The sequence below is a fragment of the Ranitomeya imitator genome, chromosome 4 (assembly GCF_032444005.1).
Source record: "Ranitomeya imitator isolate aRanImi1 chromosome 4, aRanImi1.pri, whole genome shotgun sequence".
Classification (NCBI taxonomy): Eukaryota; Metazoa; Chordata; class Amphibia; order Anura; family Dendrobatidae; genus Ranitomeya; species Ranitomeya imitator.
Genome location: NC_091285.1, coordinates 595,077,312 through 595,087,317, shown reverse-complemented (window position 1 = coordinate 595,087,317; position 10,006 = coordinate 595,077,312). Strand labels below are relative to the sequence as shown.

Genomic DNA, 10,006 nt, shown 5'->3' with positions numbered 1-10,006 from the left:
CCCACGGCTGTCTGCGTAGCCTTTCTGGACTAAAAATATAGGGGGACCCCAACACTTTTTTTTTCGGGGCCCCCTATATTTTAGTGCCAGAAAGGCTACACAGACAGCTGTGGGCTTATATTCATGGCCTGGGAACAGCCATGGGTATTTTAACCCCTTCCCGGGCCTCAAATATTGGCCCACGGCTGTCTGCCTAGCCTTTCTGGACTAAAAATATAGGGGGACCCTATGTATTTTTTTTAGGGGGTCCACATATATTATAGTAACCCTTAATAGGATTAATAATGGATAGGCGTCTTATTGACGCCTCTCCATTATTAACCGTGCTTAATGCCACCTTACAATAGCAACCATATCATTAACCCTAGGATCCCTTTAGGGTTAGGGGTAGGGTTAGGGTTAGGATCCCTTTAGGGGTAGGGTTAGGGTTAGGATCCCTTTAGGGTTAGGGGTAGGGTTAGGGGTAGGATCCCTTTAGGGGTAGGGTTAGGGGTAGGATCCCTTTAGGGTTAGGGGTAGGGTTAGGGGTAGGATCCCTTTAGGGTTAGGGGTAGGGTTAGGATCCCTTTAGGGTTAGGGGTAGGGTTAGGGTTAGGATCCCTTTAGGGTTAGGGGTAGTGTTAGGGGTAGGATCCCTTTAGGGGTAGGGTTAGGGTTAGGATCCCTTTAGGGTTAGGGGTAGGGTTAGGGTTAGGATCCCTTTAGGGGTAGGGTTAGGATCCCTTTAGGGGTAGGGTTAGGGGTAGGATCCCTTTAGGGGTAGGGTGCTTAGGGTTATGAGCCCTAACCCTACCCTAACTATTTAAGTTTATAGTGTGTTTTTTACTTAATGTTGTTGATTGGCGCACGCACCGCTCAGGATTGACGGCGCCAGAGCTAGTAGTAAAACAACAGCACACGAACGTTTTTATTGGTGTTTGTGTTTTCAGTTTGTGCTTGTGTTCATTTTTTAGGGGTTACTTTGATATATTTCAAGCATTTGTGTAACATTACTTGGTCGTGCTATAGATTATGAGATGACACTATTGTATTTATTGTAGGTTCGTGATTATCCAGCCTTGTGGGACCCATCCGATGAGTCCTATAAGGACAAGTACTTCAGGGAGCTAGCCTGGACAAAAATTGTGCGCGACATGTTCCCGGATTGGGACAAATATCCTGGGGCTACACAGCAGAAAATCGGTAATTTTAATAACAATTATTTAGTAAACCTTGAGTATATTAAAAATATAATTTGTTTAGATCTCTAAAAAAATGTTGTTGTATTTTGGAACCTTTTTTTGGTAGATAAAGATGTGAGGCAACGTTGGCGCTCCATCAGAGACCGTTTTAATAAATTCCTCAATGAATGCTCAAAGAGTGGCTCTTCGCCAAGCAAAACTAAATTCCCCTTTAGTGAAGAGCTGCAGTTTCTTGTGACCAGCAGGACATTGAGAAAGTAAGTTAAAATCCAATCCACAAGATTATTTATATATAATATGTTGTGCGAAAAATTAATGTTTATTTTTTTTCCCCCAACAGGACGGAAGGAAACATGTCGGTAGCTGATTTGGAGGACAGCGACACAGAGGATGGAGCAGGCAGTTCCTCTGGAGTGGGAGGGACCATCTCTCCCTCCACTCCCACAGCTTCTGCTGAATCAGCATCCACTTCAGCAGCTGCTGCATCAAGATCTACTTCAGCAGCTGCTGAAGCATCTGATTCCGCAGAAGCTGTGAGAGTGGAGAAGAGAGCTGTCTATCCGGTGGCAGCAGAGAAAAAAAAAAAAAACCAAGAAGAACCAAGATGGCTAGTGTTGAGCATTCCGATACCGCAAGTATCGGGTATCGGCCGATACTTGCGGTATCGGAATTCCGATACCGAGATCCGATATTTTTGTGATATCGGGTATCGGTATCGAATCAATAGGGATGTGTAAAATAAAGAATTAAAATAAAAAATATTGATATGCTCACCTCTCCGGCGGCCCCTGGACTTCACACTGCTAACCGGGAGGCTTCTTTGTTTAAAAAGCGCGCCTTTCGGACCTGTGAATAACGTCCTGGCTTCTGATTTGTCGCGTGCCGCCCATGTGACCGGCGCGCGACCAATCAGAGGCCGCGACGTCATTCGCAGGTCCTCAATTCCTAGAATTAGCAGTTTTGTGAATGAGAATGACGTCGCGGCTTTTGATTGGCCGCGTGCCGGTCTCATGGGCGGCACGCGACCAATCAGAAGCCGGGACGTCATTCACAGGTCCGAAAGGCGCGCTTTTTAAACAAAGAAGCCTCCCGGTTAGCAGCGTGAAGTCCAGGGGCCGCCGGAGAGGTGAGCATATCAATATTTTTTATTTTAATTCTTTATTTTACACATCCCTATGGATCCCAGGGCCTGAAGGAGAGTTTCCTCTCCTTCAGACCCTGGGAACCATGAGAATACCTTCCGATACTTGATGTCCCATTGACTTGTATTGGTATCGGATATCGGTATCGGCGATATCCGATATTTTTCGGGTATCGGCCGATACTATCCGATACCGATACTTTTAAGTATCGGACGGTATCGCTCAACACTAAAGATGACCAAACGGTACAAATTGCCTGTGACACATTAGATTTATTTAAAAAATCAAGTACCGATGACCATTGCGACTCCTTTGCACAAACTGTCGCCAGAAAAACACGCTCCCTGGCACCGGATAGACAATCTCTTTTCATGTCTATGGTGCAGATGTCCCTCACTGCTCTGGAGGACCCTGCTCCGATTTCTCCCTACAATGAGGTTCTGATGGGGGTGTTGGGACTTTTCAGGCCCCGACACAGAACACCTGAAACAACAGCTACAAGACCCCAGTATTTGGCCCACAGCCAAGGAAGTTCTGGAGATAGAGGCAGTTCGCAGCATCTGGGGGGAGCACCGTATCAAACTGAGGGAACAAATTTCCTCTATTCTCCAGAATATACATTTCTTAATTGAACGTGGGCAAAAGTTTTCAGTTGCACAAAGTTGTGCTTTTGTTTGTAGCTCCAGTTGGCTGTTGGATTTGAAAGGGGCTGTTTATTTATTTATTTTTTTCAAATTGAAAAATCTTTTGTAAAAATAAACAATAATTTGTGTTCTTTAAAATAAATTTTATGTCACACAAAATATTCTCTTCTTTTTAGACAATGGGGACAAGGCCGCTGTCCTGGGTTTATGGGCTATCGATTAGTGGTTTATGGGTTGATGTGTTAACAATTGTATACCTCATACTGCTGTTAATTTCTGAAAACACCAACCATTTTTTTTTACATAAAAAACCAAAGTAGATTTTTTATTTATATTACAACCAATTTTTTTAAACTATTTTGGGTAACATGAAAAAAAAAATTTTTTTTAATACATTTTGTGTTGATTGCTGTCGTTTATCATTCTTCGGGATGTTTTCAAAACTGTTAGCAGCGATGTCGGCAACTTTTTGGGGAGGGTCAGTGTAGATGCATCCTTCTCTGCTGGTCAGGCTGCTCAACACCAGCACAGGAGTATTGCCAGTGCACGGCACCTTCTGGACTCATGAAGTAGTCAGTGAAGGATTCTCTCACACGCACACCAGAGTTGGACGGCCTGCCCAGACCCCTGTTGACAACTGGATTAAATACTGGCTGCTGGTACTCCACATCTACGTCAGTGTTGTACTCACGAGCATAGTTGTGGAGTACACAGCAAGCCTTTATCACAGCATCAACGGTGTCTGTGTCCAACTGAATGGCACTGTGAAAGATCCTCCACTGACTGGTCATGATCCCAAAGGTGCATTCCACATATCTGCGTGCACGACTCAGCCGATAATTAAAAATCCTCCGTCGGGCATCCAGTCCCCTTCGTGGGTATGGGCGCAGCAGGGTTGTCGTTAAGGGAAATGCCTCATCCGATACCATCACAAAGGGCACTGGATGTGTGGAACCCGGCAAAGGTCTTGGGGCTGGGAGCGTGCCGCCATCTCGAAGAATTTGCATCCCAATCTGTGACGTTCGCAACACCCGAGAATCCCCAGTATTACCATAGGCACCAACATCAATGGCAACAAATTTGTAATGTGCATCAGCCACCGCCATCAGGACCACTGAAAAATACTTCTTATAATTAAAGAAGCGTGATCCTGATCGTGGTGGCTGCTGAACCCTTACATGTTTACCATCGACTGCACCTATGCAATTTGGGAAATTGGCCACAGACTGAAAGCCTGCTGCAACCTGCAGCCAAGTCTCCTCGGTTGGGGAAGGCATCACCATGGGCTGCAACTTCTGCCAGATGACGGTACATGTACACCTCACAATGTTAGAGATGGTAGATTTACCAACTCTAAATTGGAGGTGCAGGGATGTATAGCTCTCTCCTGTGGCCAAAAATCTGGAAAGAAACAAAAAAGAAAATTTGAAATGTCACACAAAAAGGTAATTACAACATGTCACAAGTTAGGGCCGCTATAATATGCGTCCAGCACCATTCAATAATGATGGCATTAACACCCAGCACAACACAAAGGGTGTAAAAACATTAATAAAAGGCCTGATGGGACTTGTGCACACACGCATGCGAGATATGACCGAGTGTTGCATGGTAATCCCCGGACCTGCTGCATGCACTCCGTTGTGGAGCGTGCGGCTCCATGTATTGGTATGTGGGTGCACACTCCGCTCCAGAGTGCAGGCAGCAGGGCCGGGGATTACCATGCAACACTCGCCCGTATCTCACGTGTGTGTGTGGATGTGTGCCCCCTGTCCAACAGGAGGACTGGGTGGGTTTAATCACACATACTGGACACAGAGACGTGTAAAATAGAGACCTAACGACATTCCCCCCCAAAAATTGTTACTTACCGCAAGGTGATGAGCAGCCTTTCCTCTGCAGAGATGGACTTCCTCATCACTGTGTCTTGCAGTGTTAAATGGGGTGCCAGGATGGTGAGCAGTCTGTCGAATGCCATAATTGGTAACCGACAAAACGATATAAATTTTTCAGGATATCTGAAAATTGAAAAAGAAACACAAAAAAGGGTTACTTCACAAGTATTGCTAGCAAAAAAATTGTAAATTAGTCATTCAATATATTTCTACTTACCTCCTCAAATCATTGTACAGCACATAAAAGTGCCCCTTCTCTGTTCGCTCTGCTACAAGCGGGTGCACCCACATTCGTTTCTGCGCACGCCTTCTCTGCCGCCGCTGCCTCTAAAATAAAAAAATAAAAAAATATTTTGAAAACACAACAATTAGAAAAATATATCAAACATGCCTGGAAAACAATGCGGATTATGTAAGGGTACGTGTCCACGTTCAGGAAGCCCCACCCCCTACTGGGATGTGATGATGCCAGATGTGTTCATTGTACAAATCCGGCATCATCGCACCTCACGCATAGGGCCCGGTTTTATTCCTTGCGGAGCCGCAGCTTCTCAACAAGGAACACGGACATGCTGTGATCATAAAAGACACGCAGCATGTCCGGAGTCGCAGGGCTGACGGATGACACACAGTGGACACGTGATTTCATGAAATCACCTCCACTATGCTGTTACATGTGGACGCTCCATGTTTGGCGCTGCGGCCACATGCAGCGCCAAACATACAGCGTTTCCAGAACGTGGACATGTACCCATAACCCAATATATAAAACAAACAGACATCTGCTTACCTGACGTGCATGTCCATTCAGAATTAGAAGCATCAACCCCAGGATCGCAATCCGGTGTGGCGTGCGGAGCTGGATCCGTGGGCTGTCATCTGGCCGACGCTCAGCACGTCCACTCATTTTGATGTGTAAGTTCCAAAATGGAGGATGGAAGAAGAAAAGGGTTGGACAAGGAAATGACATCATTTTTTTTTTTTTTTCCCCCACTGCAGAAAGCTTTATTTGTGTCAAACACAGACAATCTGCAGAGAAAACTGCATCAAAAAACGCACTAAAAACCGCATCAAAAAACGCATCAGAAAACGCACCAAAAACGTACCAAAAACGCACCAAAAAACGCACCTGCGTTTTCTGCAAAGACCTGCGGTTTCAGTCCTGAAAAAAAAGGATGGAAATCAGGAACGTGTGAACATACCCTTACCTGTTTACACCCTGAAAACTGGATTGATTATATGAGTGTAACATATGGGCTAGCCTGTGGTTCAGCACAGCAGTTTACAATCTTGCAAACAATTACTCCTATTCCATAATCAAATACCAGTATCCTTATTCAGTCCCAATGTGGCCTCAATGAACTCAGAGGAATAGTCTGTCCTCAATTATTTTGAAAATACCCCAAAAGTTAACCATATGTGTCTGCTAATTAGCCGTCAACAAAGTCCATTGAAATTGAACAACTGTCCTGTACTATAATGTTCCACAGAAACTCTGAAATAAAAGGAAGTTCAAGTTTAATCTGGAGTCTGTTGCGAACAGTGTCAGCACCTAGGTGTGAATTAGGATTCTTAGTTATGGAAAGCTGCTCTCCTATTGTCCTGTAGCCCCATCCCAGCCTTATGCAGGTCTACAATGTTGTCACTGGTGTCCTTATACAGCTATTTGGTCTTGGCCATGGTGGAGAGGTTAGAATGTGATTGAGTGTGTGGGCAGGTGTCTTTTACACAGTTAATGAGTTCAAATAGGTGCAATTAATACAGGTAATGAGTGCAGAGCAGGAAGGCTTCTTTAAGGTAAGCTAACAGGTCTGTTAAGGGGCAGAATTCTTACTGGTTGATGAGTGATCAAATACTTATTTCATGCAATAAAATGCAAATTAATTATGTTAAAATCATACAATGTAATTTTTTTTTAAATTTTTCCTTTCACAGTTGGAGTGTACCTACGATAAAAATTACCGACCTCTCCATGCTTTGTAGGTGGGAAAACTTGCAAAATTGGCAGTGTATCTGTTAGGTCTCGAGTTCCCGCTTCTCCACAGGGAGAATCTCGAGCCATCTCCGCTGCGGTCTCCCATTCTCATCTAGCCGCAGTGGAGTCTGCTCAGCAAGGACATCATTCCCAGCGTCTTGCTCAGTCTCACTCTGTACAGAGAGCTACTGCTGCTTCTTCAGCTCCTGCCATTAAAGCCAGTGCTGGTCAGCAGCGAGCGGACTTCTCTGGGACTAAGTCCTTGTCTGCACACACTGAGCATGCCCAGGGCAAGATCTCCCGTTGGAGATCGAGGGTCATGTGCTCAGGCTCTGCAGCACATTCCATTGGTCCTCTTGGCAGGTCTTGGAAGGGCAAAGTTTCTGTGGCCACTTCCTGTGCTGCAACTATATAAACTGCGCATGACCGCACGGCCATGCGCTAGTGTACAATTGTTAATGTGTGTATGTTGTGAGTGCAAGTCGTCCTTGGATACCCCTACCCTATTGAATGTCTGTTCGCGGAAGGTGTATGGTTGCTATCTAGCGCCCGACTTAGCCTACAGCACTAATCGCACATTACAGCGTCCAGTTGCTGTGACCGCCAGTACGGCGCCGTGCACTTCCTCTGTGCTTTCCTTACCCAAGCCTGGGTGGTTAGTGGCGTTCGTCAGTGCGGCACCGCATGCACTCTTATGCCTTAAAATTGTTATTGAGTTTCCTTACACACCCAGTTGCGGTGTTGTGCCAGCAAGGGTCTAATCGGACTTCAATCCTAGTTGGGGTTGAGTTCGCTGACTACTTGCTCGCGCTCTATGTGCGGTACCGCGGTCCTGTGACGCAACAGGATCGCTTCTTTCATGCTGGGTGAAGTTTAACCCACGTGTGTATACTTATGAGTACCGCCATATAGTCCGTCATTACTTGGCAGCAGGTTCCATCTCTGCACGGTGGACCCCGGGCTGCGAACGCACCATACTCCATCTGTCTTATTATTTGGTGCATTCCGCTAGCCCTAACATTACACTAGCGCCAGGGTCTGGCTAGTAATGACAGACAAACAGCAATCCTTGCGGTATATCCAGCAGCTGGAGGGTAGGTTGGCGGCTCTTGAGAGCGCAACCTCAGCTGTGGATGTTACCGCAGTTGCTGTACAGGCTGCCAGCGTGGCTGCAGCAATTTTGCCCATTGCCACCCCTGCTCCGACATTTTCTCACCTCCCGCTGCCAGAAAAATTTTCTGGTGATAGCAAATTTTGTAGGGGATGTGTGAGTCAGTGCTCTATTCACCTCGAGCTCCTTGCTGCACGTTTTCCCACAGAGCGGGCTAAGGTGGGATTTATAGTGTCTCTCTTGTCGGACAGGGCGTTGGAATGGGCTACGCCGCTGTGGGAGCGTGGCGATCATGTGGTGCAGAGTGCTCCGCTGTTTCTGAGCACTCTGAAACAGGTCTTTTTAGGACCTCAAGTCACCCATAATACTGCGCTCCAACTGCTGGCATTAACTCAGAGTGAGTCCTTGGTCAGTCATTTTGCCGTCCAATTCCGCACTTTAGCTTCTGAGCTGGATTGGTTGGATAAAGCTCTTATCCCCATATTTTGGAGGGGCCTGGCTGACCACGTTAAGGACGCTCTGGCCACTAGGGAGATTCCTGCCACACTGGAGGAGTTAATAACTGTCTCCACTCGAATTGACCTCCGTTTTAACGAGCGGAGGTTAGAGCGAGCCCAGTGTAGGCAGAGGTTTCGGCTGGCTCCTACCTTCGCCAAACCTCTGGAATCTCCGGTTCTGGTTCCTGAGTCACATGAGGCCAGGGAAGTGTCACAAGCGGGATCTAAGTCCCGGACCGCAGGTGCACTCAAGGTCTGTCATGTATGCCAGCAGTCGGGACATCTAGCCACCAGATGTTCTCAGCGGTCGAGGAAACGTCAGCGTCTAGTGGTAGTAGGTGGAGGTGCACTAGACACGGCGACGTTTGCCTCTAAATTGTCCTTTAAGAGGACAATTACTATAGGCTCATTCTCCCACTCGGTAGAGCTCTGCGTGGATTCTGGGGCGGAGGGCAATTTTATGTCTTCTGCCTTCGCCCAACGTCACGCAATACCCCTGGTTATGCTAGCTCAACCAGTAACGGTACGAGTGGTGAATGGGTCGACACTGCCCTCACAGATAACACACCAGACCATCCCGTTTACTCTGTCCATGTCGCCATCTCATCAGGAGATTATATCTCTGCTCGTCATTCCTGAGGGAATTGATGAGGTCCTGTTGGGAATACCTTGGCTACGGTACCACTCTCCTCATATCGAGTGGTCCTCTGGCAGAATCCTGGGATGGGGCGAATCTTGTTGGGGTAGGTGTCAGAGGGAGTGCGTTCAGGTTGCTACTACTGAGGTACCCGCAGATCTTTCCTCTCTCCCCAAGCAGTATTGGTCTTATGCAGACGTGTTCTCCAAAAAGGCGGTGGAGATCCTTCCGCCCCATCGCCCCTATGACCGTCCTATTGATCTCTTGCCTGGTGCTGAGCCTCCTCGGGGTCGAGTCTATCCGCTATCTCTCCCGGAGATGGAGGCAATGTCACAGTACATCCAGGAAAATCTGGCAAGAGGATTTATTAGGAAGTCAGTGTCACCTGCTGGGGCAGGGTTCTTCTTCGTACAGAGGAAGAATGGGGAACTACGTCCATGCATAGACTACAGGGGTCTTAACGCCATCACCGTTAAAAATAAGTATCCTCTGCCCTTGATATCTGAGCTCTTCGATAGGCTTCGGGGAGCAAGGGTATTTACTAAACTAGATCTGCGCGGTGCTTACAACCTGATTCGCATCCGTGAGGGGGACGAATGGAAGACGGCTTTTAACACCAGGGATGGGCACTATGAATATCTGGTGATGCCCTTCGGGCTCTGTAATGCCCCGGCCGTTTTCCAAGACTTTGTGAACGATATCTTCCGGGATATGCTTTCCACCTCAGTCGTAGTCTATCTGGATGATATTCTCATCTACTCTCCAGATATTGACTCCCACCGGAGAGATGTTTGCAAAGTCTTCGACCTCCTACGGGCAAACTCCCTCTATGCCAAGTTGGAGAAGTGTATGTTTGAGCAGGAGTCCTTGCCTTTCCTAGGCTACATCATCTCTGCCCAGGGATTGGCTATGGATCCTGCTAAA

The 10,006-nt window shown here is 46.9% G+C and overlaps 2 long non-coding RNA genes across 2 annotated transcripts; one reads left to right on the top strand and one right to left on the bottom strand.

The window, feature by feature from the left end:
• The first annotated feature begins 1,055 nt into the window (after positions 1-1,055).
• On the top strand, positions 1,056-1,656 carry LOC138674283 (uncharacterized). Its single transcript, XR_011320577.1, has 3 exons — positions 1,056-1,182; positions 1,288-1,438; positions 1,522-1,656. It is a non-coding gene; the product is annotated as an uncharacterized lncRNA (long non-coding RNA).
• A 2,516-nt stretch (positions 1,657-4,172) lies between these two features.
• Positions 4,173-5,120, bottom strand: LOC138674282 (uncharacterized). Its single transcript, XR_011320576.1, has 3 exons — positions 5,080-5,120; positions 4,839-4,985; positions 4,173-4,368 (listed from the first exon to the last, which is right to left on the bottom strand). It is a non-coding gene; the product is annotated as an uncharacterized lncRNA (long non-coding RNA).
• Positions 5,121-10,006: the final 4,886 nt, after the last annotated feature.